Source organism: Microcebus murinus, chromosome 13 (genome assembly GCF_040939455.1).
Source record: "Microcebus murinus isolate Inina chromosome 13, M.murinus_Inina_mat1.0, whole genome shotgun sequence".
Taxonomy (NCBI): Eukaryota; Metazoa; Chordata; class Mammalia; order Primates; family Cheirogaleidae; genus Microcebus; species Microcebus murinus.
Genome location: NC_134116.1, coordinates 67,159,890 through 67,177,649, shown reverse-complemented (window position 1 = coordinate 67,177,649; position 17,760 = coordinate 67,159,890). Strand labels below are relative to the sequence as shown.

The window sequence follows — 17,760 nt, the reverse complement described above, 5'->3', positions numbered from 1 at the left end:
TCTTCAAAGATGGAAAAAGCACTGCAGAGGAGCTTTACATTTAGGGTTTTTTCCTTGGTACTTTAAGCAAAACAGATGGATCTTCATAATTAGCATCACATTTGCATTTTTCTCTCCACAGGAAAAAAAAAAAGAAAAGAGCTAATAATCTTAGAAGGAGAATTAAAATGCCTCATTCCATCATATTTTTATTGATCTTATTTACAATTTGTATGCCAGGTCTTCTTTATGGTACTTATTATCTCCAACACTCTCCCAGGAGATGAACAAATTTACAAACGAGGAAACAAGCAGACTAGTTACTCAGCAGCACAAACTTAAAAATGACTTTAGGAACTAGAACTCTCTGGAAGGCCCTGATAAAGTGGAAGAAATATGGAGATTCAGATACAGCTTGAAGCTCATTGATGCAATTTCCTCCAACAGAATAGGCCTATTTATCTTTTGTGCACATTTCTGGGAGACTCCCGTCCTTTCCTTGTGCTCTATAAGTCCTACCACTCAGAACCATTTAGTTTAAAGGGGCTATGAAATAAATGAAATCATTGAACAAACTGCCCTCACAGGCAAGCTCTCTTGGTCTACAGTTAGAGACAGCAGTTACATGAACAAGGGTGGGTACAGAGGTTAAACAGACATCACCTGGTAAGCACAGAGGGATGGAAAGAGGTCCCGGGACATTGAGCACACCCGGAGAGAGCTGGGCCAATGAAAACAAGCATCAATCACGTCCTACCCTGTGTGCAACAGCTAGCATTACAATCTCACTAATCTTCATAAGCGCCCTGTAAGGCCGATATCATCCTCATTTTGTAGATAGAGCAGCTAAGATTTAGAAAAGCAAATCATCTTGACCAAAGTAGCCCAGTAAGACAGCAAATCCAAGATTTTCATTTAGATCCTGTCCAACAGCAAAACTTCATGATCATAACCAGCATGTCATTTTGACCTGTCAACTATATGCAATAAATTTGCTCTGGTAAAGTTTTTGCTTTGATTTATCCATATTCAATCCTCCGTAATCAATAACATAACTTTGCAAGTCACCTGAATAGGGATTAGGAGTGTAATCAATAACCATGAAACAGAGAAGATAAACTGGTCCACAGGGAAACTCAACCCTTGACCTCAAGCTCTCTAGGGCTGAGTTCTAACCGTGTCAGTTAATTAGCCACAGACTATTAAATGAACAAATCAGAGTTCAAATCCTTTTGAACCACAAATCTGAGCTGATCCTTTGTAGGAGCACAGAGTTAATAGGTACTGGGTTGGTTTTTTTTTTTTGCACGTCAGATAGGTAACATGCTACGTCATAATAAAATTTGAGGGAGGCACATCTCACCCATTAGTGTGCAAACCCAGCTGCCATGCTCATGAACCACAAAGGCATCAACATGTTCTGATTTTGAGTGTGCCCCATCTCGTACCCTGCAGGCCCTCTGAGTATCTTGAAACAGATAAAACTATAATGGATAATTACAATTTTTAAAATTTTTCTCTCGCAGTCCTATTGCCTATACTATGCTATATCTTTTTCTGCTTTGAAATTGATATATCCAACCTGGGAATCAGGATCCTTAAAAGCATTCCTGGTCAAACGACCACATTTTCCTCAGATTCATTAAACTCTACCCCACAGGTCCAATCAGACCTGACGTTCTTGAGTTGGCGAGAACCCCATGCCTTCATATTGTGTGTCCTAAATGAAAAGCTGTAACACCACACGTATAACTAATACTTTTTGCAAGCACAGAGAGCCTGAAAAAAGAATTCCCCTTTTCCTCACCTATTGCTACTGGACTTCAGGCCTCTTCAACAACCCATTGAACGCATTCTGCACACAAGGCTCAGTCTCACCTGAACCAAAGTCACTCAAGGGCTAAGTTCTTGCAAAGCAGGAGAGGAACAGAGACGGAAGCAAGAAGACAGAGTTACATCCTCTGCCGAGTACAGTATTTGGGTCACTGCTCTTCTCCCCCCTCCATAAACTATGGACAATTGTGGAAGGGCTGGAAAGTGAGATACAGCTTAAGGAGAAGGAAGAAGGAAAGAGAAGGGAACTCATCTGGGATGCTCCTCCATTCCTCCTCCCTCGGTTCAGACCCTTTCATATCATCCTCTTACCTTCATTCCAATTCCTTGACCCAGAAGATTTGTGCCACCCTACACCCAGTCTCTAGTCTCCTTCACTGTAACCGGGCCCCAGGCCACAGCAATCACATGTTCAGAATTGCAGGGGTCTCCTCCCACTTCTCAGGAGTGGAGGGAAGGCACATAGCTCCAAGCCATAGAGTTTCAAGGAGTGCAGATTTGTTGACTGCCTTCACAATTGCAAGCCTGACTTCTCATAGAAATAAAGTTCTCCAAGATGACTAAACTTGATAGCACTGTTATTCAGGGTACATTCTGAGTTACATAGGATTTTGTCTGCTGGCCTTAGATCCAAAATATTGTGAAATATAATAATATTCTGAGTTCCAAACGAATATATTTTTGGAACTCAGCCTGCCTCTATGCAGGAGTCTTGCCTGTGCTGCAGGGTGCGCCTCTATTCATCAGGTAGAAAAACGGGGAAAAGTGCCAAATAGAGGCGTGCACTTTGAACAATGTTATCTAAAGAATTTGGTCCATTAAATAAATTCTGTAATTATGAAAAGTAAGAGCAGGCAGTACAACAACAGAAATTCCTCATTCATTCCAGTATCTCTATTTATATTTTCTGTAAACAATGTACAACTTAATGCACAAAATTGCCATGATCATGGCTGGTGGTAATTCCAGATTTGGATATAGAAAAGCCTCATTAAAAGAAATCACTTGGCTATAATTCTTTTTAATGGGATTTTTGGTTGTTCAAACCATCATTCACGAGGGAACTCTTAATTCAGAAAGGTGAAATATGCTTTTAATTTACTGATGTTAATCCAACAAGATCATTTGGAAATATTTTAAATGCCTATAATAGAAACCATTTACTGGAAGGCTCTAATGAATTCCTTAATGTGTTTATTTCAGGACAAAAATAAGAGTAATACTCTGTTTTTTAAAGGGGAGGGAAAACTAATAGGATTAGATTTGCAATGGAAGGAACTTGGGAGGAAGTCGGCCGGTTGGAAGCTGGCACGACAGTGTGAGCAGATGCATTAAGAGTCATCTGATCTGGGAAACTGATCCCAATGCTGTCAGACCTTCTAAAACTGTCTCGATCGTGTAGATGCAAAAATGGAAACTCATTCCCAGTTTGCAGCTTTAATAGAGCCAAGGAAGGTGCTACTTGCCTCACAGTGGGAGGAGGTTTTCAATTCCGTTTCATGCCTGTAGCTTTCACAGGTAAGGGAGCCCAGATCAAGCAGAAGCTGACCCTCTGGACTGAATGGCCAGCGATATTCCTTCCTCTGTTTCACAACAGTTACATTGAAATGTGCACTAAGCACACAGATGTTTGAAATATACCTTATTAGCAAACCAAACGCTTTGGCAAGTGGTTCTAAATCCGACAAATTAATAAAGTAATTTTTACTTATATGGTGATAAAAGGTTAGAATTATAATCGGTATTTCCTACTATGTCCTGGTCAAGAGTGTAAATGGACATGGATTAGAAATGATTAAAAAGGAGTGGTAATAGGAAAAGCATTTTTTAAAGGTTGTAATCACTATGATTTTTCTACAATATTATTTATAGAAGCTGATTAGCAATTTTACCATTTGAAAAACATTGTTACTGTGAAACAGTTAACATTCACTTCAAAGTTCAGAATTTTAAATGAGCCTAAATGTATGCAACACACTGTCTTACCTTTAATTTATATGACGGAACTTGGTTTAGGGACGGAATAATATAAGATAGTTATATAGATAATGAGCCAAATTATCCAAGCAACTAAGCTTTCATTATTGTGGACACCACTGGGTGCTGCGCTGAACGCTAAGTGGTATCATGCTGACCTAAAGACCTAATAAAGTCACAAAATCTGTGCCTCAATGGCCAAGTCCACCCAAGAACAATGGTTAAGATTCTGAAGTTTCCTGAAAAGGAAACAAAAGGAGTTTCAAATTGAGATTGAATAGTTTGGCCATTTCTGCCAGCTCTGACTCAGATTTAGCATCTCTGATTCCTTGTTGTGATATCGCACTTGTCCACCAATACTTATCTGGCTATCTCGTATATTTGGAGCATAACTGAGAATCGATGAGTCAAGTCACAAAAGTCAAGCAATAAAACTCTTTGCTGTGTCTTGGAGAAGAAAGTCTTACCCCATCAACTTCACAGATGATTTGCTCTTACACTTAACCTAAAAATATTACAAACTTGGTGATCTGTTTTCTAAATCTGATGAATGTTGGGAGCTGTCAGTAAATGGGCTTAGGATTTGTTCTAGGGTTTGTGAGAGCAGAGACATGATGCCTAACTATAGCAGGGAAAACAGAAAATCTGTGAAAACTGACAAAAACTTAAAAAGCACAATATTTTGTAGAGACAGCAATAAGACCCGATATAATTCAATAGGTCCCACTGATACAGTATTGTATGAGTATTGTATGGCAAAAGAGCTGACATTCATTCTGATGTTTGATTCATTCAGAAAAGTTCACACTTTGTTTGGTTTAGTCAGTTTACTAAGTTATACAAGTACTGATTCATTTTAGAAAGCTATCCATTTAAAAGGCTGAAAACAGTATCTCTATGTATATATATATATGTGTGTGTGGATGTGTGGTGGGTAGGGGTGAGATATCTATCTAAATCTATCTATGTATCTATCTATCCATGTTAAGATTCTAGGAACTTCAAGCTGATTTTGCCTGCACTCAGTGGGGTCTGCTAGTATATCCAGCAATATTCAAAGGGTGGCTTCTTGATTTGAACCATGGCATTTTATAAATCTGAACTAAGTGGGTCCCATTTTTGTAGGTCAGTAACAGTCAAATAGCCATTTCACATGGCTCCAGCCACTATTATCCATTTCAAAGCATTATGAGCCATTTTGTGATCTGTATATCTCCTCCATATTATATTATACTTAGCCTAATTGTAAAATTAGGTTAGATTATAAGCATACAGTAACTGGGTAGTGGGGACCCTGACCTGGAAGAAAAAACATGATTAGCAATCTAATGGAAATCATAGTGATTAAAACAATGTTGATATTTGAAAGGTCATATCTTAGGATCCTCAATTACCATAGATTTACCATGTAGAGTTTTATTCTAACTCACACTAATATGGGGTAGTATTTTATTTCTACTACCCAGAAGACAACTGGGATGTAAACATCAGTTACTGTCTTGTGATTCCCCAGGAAATGTGCACCAAGGCTGAAGCGGAAATTGTCAGGCTTTTCTTCCAGTCCTGAGCTCCATTTTGTTTGTTTCTTTAGTTGGGGGGAGGGGCTCCGAATAGTTGGCAGAGACAATGGAAGAAATTATTAAGTCTGTTCATATTTCTAGTAAAAAATTAAAAACACCAAACTTTTGTTTTATTCTGCAGCAACCAAGATATTGAGTGATTAGCAAATAAAAAAAAGAAAAATATCAATTGGCATTATGATTTCATTATAAATCAATTTCCTTCCCAATTGAGTGTATGTTTTGCAAGTTAAGAAGCTCAAGATTGATTAATCATTGATAATCTTTTCTGGGAAACAACTGGCCTGTATCCAACTTATTATATAACCTAGGCAAGGAGAGAAAACTGTTTACAAAAAGCCACTATACTGAACACTTGCACTATTTCTAGACTATTAAAGGAGCTTGTTTTCTGAATGTATGTTATTAAGAAGATTAAAGTAGTACATTTAGAAAGTACATAAAAGCTGTTTATAACCAAGCATGGTATTATAATGATAGTTTAATTCCTTCCATGTTCTATTAGCATACGCCTCTACTGCTTATATTCTCTTTCTAATAAGTCTCATTCAGTAGGGTTGATCCAAATAGGTTTCACTTTCCTGTTTTTTAAAGCTTGATCAAGCTACACCTTTAACTTATATTCCCAAAGATTCAAGTATATATTCAAATCAGTCCTGTTTAATATTACAAAAAAAAATTTCTAAGTAGGGTAATAAAACTACAGAAAGCAGAAGTGTAAAACTACAGGAAACATATGTGTGTGCACTGCTCTTTTGAAAATAGACAAGCTTAAGAAATATTTTTGGACCAGGGCCACGAACTGAATGAACATGGACTTCATTAAGCCCCTAGAGGACCCCTGCACGTTAAAGGAACAAGGACTTTCTGCAGAAAATTTGCTATGTACAGCTACATTTAGTTAAGAAAACAAAACAAAACAGGAAAACAGAGAGTTTAAATGAGGTCACTAGAATGACACCAGCTGGTCCCACTCCCCACCGGCTGCAGAGGGAAGTGAGGATCCACAGGGTACCTGAGGCTTAATCCAGACAAAGCTTCACGGAAAAAGAGAGCCAGCACAGCAAATCGCGCTGAAAACGGCCAGTCCAGATCGTGGAGCACTAACAGAACTGAATATCTGAAATTCTTACAGACTAAGCCCAGGTTCTGATACATAGATCACCAGATTCACAAACACAGCCTTCAGCAGAGAGGAGAGAGGGGGTTTGCATTTTGGCTAATGCAAATGTAACACCACAATTGCCAATATTGTGAAAATGTCTAAAAAATCTCTTAATATCTGAAATCGAGCAGTGGGGAGAGGCTCCCTCCTTTGTTTACAAGCCCCGGAGCTGTCTCACATGTCTGTCGGAGTGTGGGGTGACAGTGTGGGGTGACAGGAGAGCTTTGTGCAGGGGTCTGACATGGCTTATTACACTGTTACCCTGACGCCGGGCGTCTCACACGCATTCCTCTGCTTGCCTCTTTCGGTCTCCCTTTCAAATACTGGTGTTAAGATGTTGGAGACTGTGATTCAAACTAAAGGAAGAGCAGCAAGAATAATGGCCAATGCATAGATGTAGGAGAAGTGAAAAACAGGCAAACCCATTAATAGTATTAATTGGGTCAGCCACTCAATTAAAAGACAGTACATCCTAGTCCTTTTCCCTTTGTAATGCTCACCCCTTGCCTAGCTGGCCCTGTTCTCTAGAGTTCTGAGCCATCCTCTGGCTTTGTCCATCTGTCCCAGTTTCCTCCCCTCCCAGAGAGTGTGACCTTATTGCTACTCTGCACAAAGGTAATTGAAGCATGTGCCAGAGGCAGCCTGGGGAAAACCAAGATGCCAGGAAAAAAAGGTCTCCCTGGAATCCTGACCTTTCGAAAGCTTTTTATGAACACTAGAGATAGAGAAGCCTGCTGACTTCACTCACCTGCAGACACTAGGCAGAAGAACATACAAGGCTGTTCTTTTTTTGGCCTTACCCTGGGAGTTGGGTCATTCTTCCGCCTAAGAGAATGCAATTTTCACTGGCTTTACTTGAAGAACTACATTTAAGTGATGGCATGGTGGTTCTGGATTAAAGCAAGTTTAACCAAATAAAACATCTAAGTATCACATCATTGAATGGACAGGAGTGTAAAAAAAAGAAAAAAAAAACAGCATCAGACAAACTAATAAAGACTAATTAAGCTACATCAACTTTAAGCTTCTGTAGTATTTTTGTTGTAAGGCTTGAAGTATTATCATAAAGGGCATTAACCTCATGCAGTAACTTTCACCTAAGAACCTTTTATCTCAAAACACAAATAAAAAAATTATATGTACCATGTTGTTTGTAGCACTTAGATTAAAAAAAATCTTATATTAATGATCTTATTTAATTTTCATTAAAATCGTTGACATTGGCAAGGAAAGCGTTATTATGCCAATTAAAGGAGTACAGACTGATATGAAAAAAGCTAAGAGGAAGTCAGGCCACATGGAGTGTTTCTGCTTTCACCTCATCACTACCACTTCATCTAGGGTGAGTCCCTTGCCTTCCCTAGCGAGGTGGTCCATTCATCCATTCTTTAATTCAATGCTATGGACATGGGTTGGACAGGACAGACAAACCACTGCAACACCTTTACTATGACCAGAGAGAGAACTCAAAGAGCAAGTCGTATGTGTGATAATGGTTAGAGGAAAGAAGAATCTAGCTTTTTCTTCAACATAGTAGGCCATGAACCACCAGAGAGAACTAGGATAAGGCCAAAGTCAAGGTTAGCCCCAAAAGTTTTGAGTATCTACATGTGCTTGCCTTGATGTACTTCAACCGAGTTCTCTTCCTGCATCCCCACAAGGCAAATGAAATTGATTTCAGAATTATTTACTATTTTGAATGGTCCAACCAATTTCCCTTCATCCTTGGAGATAATCAAGAACTGATTTCTGATTCTCAAGAAAAATTGAGAATTTAAGGACTATTAGATCTCAAACTACCAGTAGAAATAACCTTCTAATTCGTTGCTGTTGTAAATTCTTACATTTCTGCAGGATAGATGAAGAATCAAAAAAAGGAAACTATTATTGAAACGTGTAATTAATACTTTAAAAGATAATCCAACACCATCCCACCTTCTGGGCTGGTGACACTCCTCTATCTCTCCTCTCTATAATGTTTCCTTACGTGTTGTAATCAACGGATGTCTCAGTAAGAGTTGGGTTCACTTTCAAGTATAATACTTAGTTCTTTCTGTAATTCCATTTTAGCACCACTGAATCAACATGAATACTTTAAAAGAGCTGCCTTTTGTAGATGGGATAAATGTATTATTATATATATTCAACACTTTTGGCTTCCTATTGATGCTGTTTAAAGAGTGGAGACACAATATTTTCATCCAATAGGTCACAATGCATATAATTGCTAACATTTTAACTCATCTGGAAAAATAAATGGTGTTATTGTAGATATATAGATACATACAGAGAGAAAGAGAGACCTTTACTCTTTTCTTTTTATTATTTTCTCTCTGCAGATTCTGTTAATAAAAGCCAAGGGCTTCAGCCGTTTAATGTTTAAATCATTTAATAAAATTTACTGAGTACCCCGAGTACAAAAAGTGCTGGAGCAGCAGCAGCAGGCCCGTTACACTGAACTGCAATCTGGGTTAGTCATTGAAGAACACAGGAAGCTAAAAAGTTGAAGTTTCCACAGCATGCTCTGAAATAATTGAATATAAAGATATACTCTGTTCCCACCAAAGAAGAAAAGGTGTGGCTTTGTTTTCACATATCATCAATATTTTCTGTATAAAATACTTAAATCACTTGGATAACAAATCCCATTTCCATGTGGTCAAAAATAATGAACTTCATTTTAAATTTCTAAGAGTTTCATTAGTTCTAGAGAGAGTACATGTGCTTATCACAGCAGCAATGACTCCTGCTCAGAAGCCTAAGGAAGGGAAATGGTTGGTGAGGACAATAACCTGATTTTATTGCACCAGGGAACAAGGCTTTTAAGTCTCTTGTTACGTCTCGTGGTAGATGTGATGTATTTATCAAATGTTGTGGAGCACCGACTTCATCTGCTCTAGTCATCAGTGGCAAATAAGATTACCATGTGAGAGAGTAGAGTAAGAAAAGTTGTTTTTTTTCTAACCATGTTCATGTCATGCAACCAATGTTGTTGTTTAAATGAACAAAACACATAGGAAAAATAAAGAAATAATACAAATTCGATTCAATTTCTAAAGAGCCATATTATATATATGCAAATGCACACATGGCTCCGAAATCCATATCATTATCTTCTAAACAGAACATGGGACACAAATACATTGACTTTTAGAGTTTTGACTGCCAGAGGCTAGGAGTGATCAAAGCTGCGTTGCTCGGCATGGTTAGCAAGGAAGTAGGAAGAGTCCAGTAGTGAGCAAAAGGACACAAGCTTTCTAAGGGCAAAAGCCACAGCTAACCTATTGAGACTCACATCTAGAGAAGTGTCTTCTTCTTGAAAGTGCTTATTAACCAACCCGAGCCAAACCTTTTTTGGGGATAACTTGCAAACTAGCAGAAAATTGAGCCTTTTTGGAGATTAAACATATTTGATCTTCCAAACTTCAGAGGATTGTTTAGAAAGTGACTACTCGAGGATTTGACTTTACTTCCAAATCTGAAAGAGGCTGATATTAAATAGCAGAAATACAAATTTTCCGTTTTGATAAATTGAGAAAAGTCAAGAGATCACTGTATTTCCTTGCTAGAAGGAAACTGTTCATGACACCATTTGGCCTAAGAATCTAAAACGAGCTCAGAGATGTAAAGAGTTGAGGGAGGTGTGAGAATGTCTATACTAATGTGTCATTCTCATTGAGTTTATCTCTCCATTTCAAAAACAAATATAGAAATAATGCCAATTCTAAGAAACTTCTCCAGAAACAGGGAAAGAGGGAACTATCATAGCTCATTTTATGAGATGAGTAATACTCTGATGTTAAAATAAGCTAAAGACATCACAAGAAAAGAGAACTAAAGATAAATAGATACAAAACCACAAAAAAGTCTTAACAAACTATTAACAGACTAAATCCAACAATATGTAATCAGGACACTATATCATGAACAAGTGGGGTTTATTCCAGGAATGCAAGGCAATTAATGTAATTTACCACATTAATAAATTCTTGACGAAGATGACAAGGAAATTCAATGAAGGAAAAAAGATAGACTTTTCAACAAATGGTGCTGGATCAACTGGATATTTGTATGAAAAAACAAAAGAACCTCATACTACATTCAAAAATTAAGTCTAAATGGATTAATCAATCTCAATATAAGAACTAAAATTTTAGAAGAAAAATATAGCAGAAAACATTTGTGGCATTGGGTTAGGCAAAGATTTCTTAATTTCTTTAGAACATATCATAAAACAAAGAATTGCCAAAGTGGACATCAAAATGAGAAACTTCATATTTGAAAGATACAGTTAAGGAAACCAAAATACAAGCAACAGATTGAGATAAAATATTTGCAGAACATACGTCCAGAAAATAGCTTGTGTCCACAGTACATAAAAGATTCTTACAATTCAAGAAAACAGACAATCCAATTAAAAATGAGCAAAAGATCTGAACAGATACTTCACAAAAGAAGGTATACAAATGGGCAATAAATACATGAAAAGAGATTCAGCATCACTAGCTATTAGGGAAATGTGAATTAAAAGCCCAATGAAATATTACTGCATACCTACTAGGATAGTTATAATTAAAAAGATGGATAACACCAAGTGCTGGAAAGGATGTGGAACAAATGAAACTCATATACATTGCTGGTCACAATTGCAAAGATGTGGAAACAACCCAAGTGCCCATCAATCCATGAGCGGATCAATAAAATCTGATATACGTATACCATGGAGTACTACTCAGACATAAAAAAAATGGTGAACTAAACCTCTTGTAATAACCTGGATGGAACTGGAGACCATTACTCCAAGTGAAGTACTACAAGAATGGATAAACAAACACCACATGTACTCACTACTAAATTGGAACTAATCAATCAACACCTATGTGCACATATGGAAATAACATTCATCAGAAATCAAGCAGGAGGGAGGGGGCGAGGAGGAGATGGGTAAATTCACACCTAATGGATACAATGCACACTATCTGGGGGATGGGCACACTTATAACTTTGACTTAAACGGTACAAAAACAATTTATGTAACCAAAATGTTTTTGCCCCCACAATATTCTGAAATAAAAAAGTACATAAATAAATACATAAATAAGAGAATGCAAAATCATACAGATATGCTGGAAACAGTATGGCAATATCTTATACAATTTAAGGTACACTTACCATATGACCCTGCAATTCCATCCCTAGGCATTTACCCAAGAGAAATAAAAACTTACATCCACACACGTGCAAAACCATGATGAGAAAAAGCAGATCAGTAGTAAAGGAAGAAGATGGACTACAAAAGGGCACAAGAAAACTTTTTAAGACGAGGGGACTATTGTATATCTTGATAGTGGGTGGTGGTTAAGCAACTGTGTACATTACCAAAATTCCTTAAGCCATACCCTTGAATTTTGCTGTATAAAACACTTTAATAAATAAAAGTGAAAATGACATACATGTTCCTATTTATCCACTGCCTGCTGGCATAGAAAATGACATGGAAAACTCCCATAGAATAGCACAGTGAAATGAAGATTGTGGGAGGAGACTGATCAGAAATCCAGACCCCAAAATGCCACGTTCAGCCCAAACAAACTACTTTCCACCACTGTGAATATCATCCAGTAGCTTTTATTTTGTGGAAAAGTGTTCACCAGGAAAAGAAAAGTGGTAATAACAGCTGTTTCTGGGTACATTCAATTACATAATGGAGACACAGCATAACCCTGCAACGGATTCCCAGTGACAGTCTGCCATCAGCAAACCTGGAGCAAGGGAGAGGAAGGGGTGGGAGTGGAAAAGAAGGAAAGAAAGAGGGCTGGAGAGGAAGAGGAGGGAGGGATGCCAACAGGAGAAAGGAGAAAGAACAGCTAATAAAAAAAATCCCAGGAGAAAACAACCCGCCAGGAAAAGAGGTTATGGGAAAAGCAGAGGAAGAACTGAACAGGGCAAATGGAAAAGCACACAGAAAAATAAGAGATGTGAGAAAGAATGTCAAGGTCAATGAAAGCAGACACCAAGTAGAAAGGGTAGAGAGAAAAGAAAAAATTTGGAAACAACAAATGAGGAAAGAAAAAAAAATGAAGTTAAAGAGGGTTAAGAAGTCCATAGTTGGATGGGAATGTGAGCTATGAGACTGCCAGTGTATTATTTTGCTGTAAAATTAAAATATTACAAGGAAATACCAAAGAAATAACTTGAAGAATTTCTTTCCAGCGGTTTCCAACACCATTTTTTTTTTCTTCCCTGAAATGTAACATCCCTGGGGCTTTTAAAATCTTATTTGGTTCCCTTGAACTTAAATAACTCTGTTTAAAGCATGGTTTCCCTTCCAAGGACTTTGAATTTATTTATTTTAATTTTTCTCTTCAAAGATTTCAAAACGCTTATAAAGAGACGTCCCGCTGGGAAGTAGAGGGACAAGAGGGAGATAGATCATAAAGACCTGCCTGTATTCTGGTTCCAGGTTTGTCAGTGACTATGTGAGTTGGAGGAGCTCCTTAATATGTGTGTGTGTGTGTGTGTGTGTGTGTGTGTGTGTGTGTGTGTGTGTGTTTTAACAAAACAATCTCTCCCAGTTCCATTTACTCCACTCTTTTCTTTCTCCCTCTCCCTGCCTTCCTTTTCTTCTTCCTTCCCCAATCTTTGTCTAGTGCTTTTTCCTTTCTCCCTCTCTCCTTCCCTTCTTTTTCTCTTTTCAGTACACTTACGAGCACACTCAAAGCTGAGCACGGTGCCAGCTGCCCGAGACACAAAACCACAACTGGTTTGAGTCTGTGCAGGACCTGCACTGGCTGGGGGGCAGCTCATTCATCAGCAACTCTCAGTGCTTTACTATGAAGGAAAGGCAACTACTATTGACTGTTCTGGTCTTGAATATTAATCCTTTTAAGTATAAAAGCAATTCTGTCCTTCCTATGGGAATGTAAACCTTTTCTACAGCATTTTTTGTTGTTTTAGTCATACACTCTTATTTGTCTCCCCATTTCCTACATGTCATGCCTTCACAATTCAGTTTGGAATTTTAAAACTCAGCCTGACAAGACAGCCTGAGGGCCCTTTAGAGTTGAGGCTACAAACGTGATCATGTGAAGGTAAGCACAATCGTTCGTGGCAACAACAAAAGCTCCAGCGACCTACAACATAAATGCACTTTGTTTTAGCAGAGATTTTCATGTGTAAGAAACCGCATACGTTTGAAAATAGCCCATCTGGTGTTGATATACCAGCATATCTTTCAACTCTTCTAGATTCCCACAATTATCAGAAAGAATGTGGAATAAGAGGATCTTCTTAAATAAAGATAATATACCTTTATATATCTTAATCCATCCCCTTCTTACTTTACACTATTCAGTTCATCCCTTGAGCATCTATAGAAATTTCTCTTTTCATGCTATGACTGATTGATCTCTGCAAATTAGCAGACGTTTCGGCCGAAAGTTCACGTGGGATGCTTGGTGGCTCACTTGATACAACCTGTAAGACATAGCAGACTGAAGAAAGAGCAAAACTCACGGCCACCCTAACACAAGACAAGGTTCAACAGTCCAATGGTTAATTATCTAAAGTGAGAATGTGAAAATAGATCTCATTAAATTAATAAGAAACTCCAATTCTTTAAGGAGAGGAGTTGCCACTATAGATCACTGGCCTGCCTATCCTAGAAGGTCTCTCTCTCTTTAGTCTTAAGAGGCAACACAACAAGAAACACAGTCCAAATACTACACATGCCGACTGGTGAGAAAGCACGCATATTGGTCTGAACTTGTGGGAGAACAGAAAACACCATAAGCCAGCGGCTAGCCCAAGATTCACAGCATCTCTCTTTTAGCAATTCTGAATTATTATCTCTTAAAGAGCAATAGCTGTTTTTTTTTAGGGTACTTGGTACAGAACCCAGGACAACATTTGTGGGTACTTAATAAACCGTATTTGATGGCAAAACAAATGCAAACAGTGTTGGCGATTTGGAGAGTCATTCTCCTAAATGATTTGAACTCCTAACAGATGATCTGCGTAGGCTTTAGCTGGCTCCTTTGGAGTAGACATTTGGCTTGCTCTTTAGAGATATTAATAGGGAGAAAAGACTCTCTCTGTGGTCCTGCCAGTGCTTTAAAACAAGACGTCCCTTCATCTGTGTGTGTTTATAGCTACATGTATAAGGGCAAGTGTGTGTGTGTGAGGTATATAACTCCACAATGCACAGCCAAGCTGGAGAACTTTAATATCTTCACAAGTCATTACCCTTTAAGCAAATTTTTCCTTATAGCTGAGTTCCCAAGGGTGATTTATATTCAGAGATGCTAAGGCTAGTCTGTGCCCAAATGGAAAAATATATATATGTAAATATGTATATAAAACCATTATACCCAGGGAAGAGAACAGAAAAGTGTGGAGGTGAAGGAATAGCTTGAAAAGCCAAGATAAACACCTACCCAGAAACTTGCTGCTGAAGTACTTGCATTAAAAAGCCTCAACCCGGCACATACTGGTGCATCCAATTGCAAAATGTCTTCTGCCCTTAATATGAGCCTACTCCAAGCATTTGCCATGGCATCAGCTATCTCTATTTTTTTAATCCTTTTTTTTTTTTTTTCAGGTTAGAAATTTCTTACAACAAAGGGAGAGAAGCAGACAAGGATTTTAAAAAAAAAAAAAAAAGCCCTGTGGCTGAGTCTGCCATTTGGGGATTTTTTTGACTTGAGCCCTCACCTCGGGTCGGTGCACAGCACGGACTCTACCTACTGGAACTCCTGCCTCCAGAGGCTCCGGGAACTTGGGAACCACCAAAGGCCAGTCTCCCTGCGCTGAACTGTGAATGCTCTTCTAACTCTGCGGATGGAGCACGCAGCAGCTAATTCTTTTTCCCTCAGTATCGCCCTCCTCAGGAAGCCCAGGGGATGACACTGTGCTAACAGCACTTTCAGAAGAGGTGGCTCAACTCTCAGAAACATTCCCCTAAGGACTTATTTATCAAAATGTCACCATAATATGTGTTAGAGCCAAATCTTGATCCCCCAAAATAGGACTGCAGAGAGTCTTTTGGACTACAGTTAAAATTTCTTTGCTTTGGTTGCTTTTTTAAAAAAAAATGTGTGTGCTACTGTATCTCACATACCATGTCTTTGGGAAATTTTAGCCAATTGAAAATAATCTCTCACTCACGTAACTGTCAATATGTTTAAAAGTCATATCCTTCTACAAATGTTTCCAAATTCTTCCACCCTATCCCTATAAAGTTATATACTATTCAAGAGCTTTTAGGAAAAGGGAACAAACACGTATTTAGCAATAAATGCCACACATGAGGCTGTGCACTTTTCATTACTCTCTCACTCTATGAAGTAGGGAGTGGATATTACTGTCCCTGATTTATAGATAAGGGAACAAATCCAGGTAAGTTCCACGAGCAGTACATGGCCGAGGCAAGAATCAAATTCAAATCTGTGATTCCAAGTTCCAGTGATGTCCTCACCTCTGCTTATTTTGACCCTCAAAAATCTTCAGGAATTAAAATTTTATAGGCTGGGCATGGTGGCTCACGCCTGTAATCCTAGCACTCTGGGAGGCTGAGGCGGGCGGATTGCTCGAGGTCAGGAGTTCGAAACCAGCCTGAGCAAGAGCGAGACCCCGTCTCTACTATAAAAATAGAAAGAAATTAATTGGCCAACTAATATATATATATAAAAAATTAGCTGGGCATGGTGGCGCATGCCTGTAGTCCCAGCTACTCGGGAGGCTGAGGCAGAAGGATTGCTTGAGCCAGGAGATTGAGGTTGCTGTGAGCTAGGCTGACGCCATGGCACTCACTCTAGCCTAGGCAACAAAGCGAGACTCTGTCTCAAAAAAAAAAAAAAAAAATTTTATGGAGACAAGGTGATGATCACCCCTGACAGGCTTGAAATCATTCTTCAGGATGGGGCTGGAGGTGTTACCATGGTTATCTTCAAGGAAAAGGCTAACCCCAACCAGGCTGTAATAATGCAAGCTATTGCTGGCTGATGCTCGGGTCCCCTGAGTATGTTCACAAAAGGACAGTAGCTCCCGAGGAAAATTAGCAACCAAGGGGACTACATGGGGGTACCCTTCCTCTACCTCACCCTCAAGGCAATCTCAGGCAGCCACAGGAAACGAGTTTCATGACTGTTGTCAACTCAGATTGAGAGATACTATCAGGCATGATGGGCTGAAAAGATTCCAGGTCACAGTGGGGACAGAATCCATTAGCAACACTCACTGCCCTCCCTGAGTGCCTGGTATGAGTCTAAACAAATGATTTCAACCTTGTATGATTACCATCTACCATCATCCCTACCAACCACCATCCTCCCAACCATCAAACCATTTTGTTTGTTGCTGATTTACACATTGTCAAACCTGGGGTGGATGAAGGTAGAGCTAAAACCTACAGTGAATCCTATTATGTTTACTCCACTAGTTTTGATGTAATTAGTAGAAACCGATCAGAGGTCGTCTTGGCACACTAATATTGATTATACAATTATTCAACATAAAACATTATCCAATATAAAACGATCTAATTTAAATAAATTTTCCTATTAAGACATATCTTGCATATAAACATTTATTTGGGGTAGGGGTAAAGGTCATAGTACCTTAATCTCTAGGTGGGTGCATGTGACAGTCCATAGTCCCATTTTAGGACTGGGAGACTCTCTAAAGCTGAATGAGAAGGGTCTGAAGATTTCAGCCAGAGGCTTTCAGTTAGGCACGTTAGGAGAGAGGAAGGCAGGGAGGTATGGAACCTCATAGTTCTTATTCTTTATAATGAGGAATTCTCTTGTGGTAATTTATTCTTGAGGGTCCTGCTGCACCACACTCATACTATGATTGGCCACAGGCAATTTCATAAGCCCTGATTTGTGGATTGGTGAATTGCAGAGGACACAGTGCAAGTAGTTTGCTACTGTTGCTCCCCTGGCTGTAGGTTTTCTAGATGTGCAAATTGAGCAGGCCTAATATGTTGATGCTGATTAGATGTGGAAGCCTTGCTCTTGAAAAGACTACACCAGAATAGGGATTTGGAGCTGTAACTCGTGTGCTCCATACACTCCATACAAATAAAATATGTCAGGCAGAGAGGGAATTGTAAACTAGGGAGGTGCTCAAACACATGAGTTTTCAAGTAGGTCTGTGATTTGCATTTCTTTTTAATAAGCTTAGCGATGAAGTAGTTCATGAATTAGGACCCAAAGGAGGATCCAT

At 38.7% G+C, this 17,760-nt stretch overlaps 1 protein-coding gene and 1 non-coding gene across 2 annotated transcripts in view; both read right to left on the bottom strand.

Annotated features, from left to right (window-relative positions):
• LHFPL6 (LHFPL tetraspan subfamily member 6) overlaps window positions 1-17,760 on the bottom strand; it is a 227,236-nt gene that overhangs the window by 83,686 nt on the left and 125,790 nt on the right. The gene's annotated exons all lie outside the window — the stretch shown is intronic.
• Window positions 1,288-1,390, bottom strand: LOC142875363 (small nucleolar RNA U13). The gene has a single exon (XR_012922745.1). It is a non-coding gene; the product is annotated as a small nucleolar RNA U13 (small nucleolar RNA).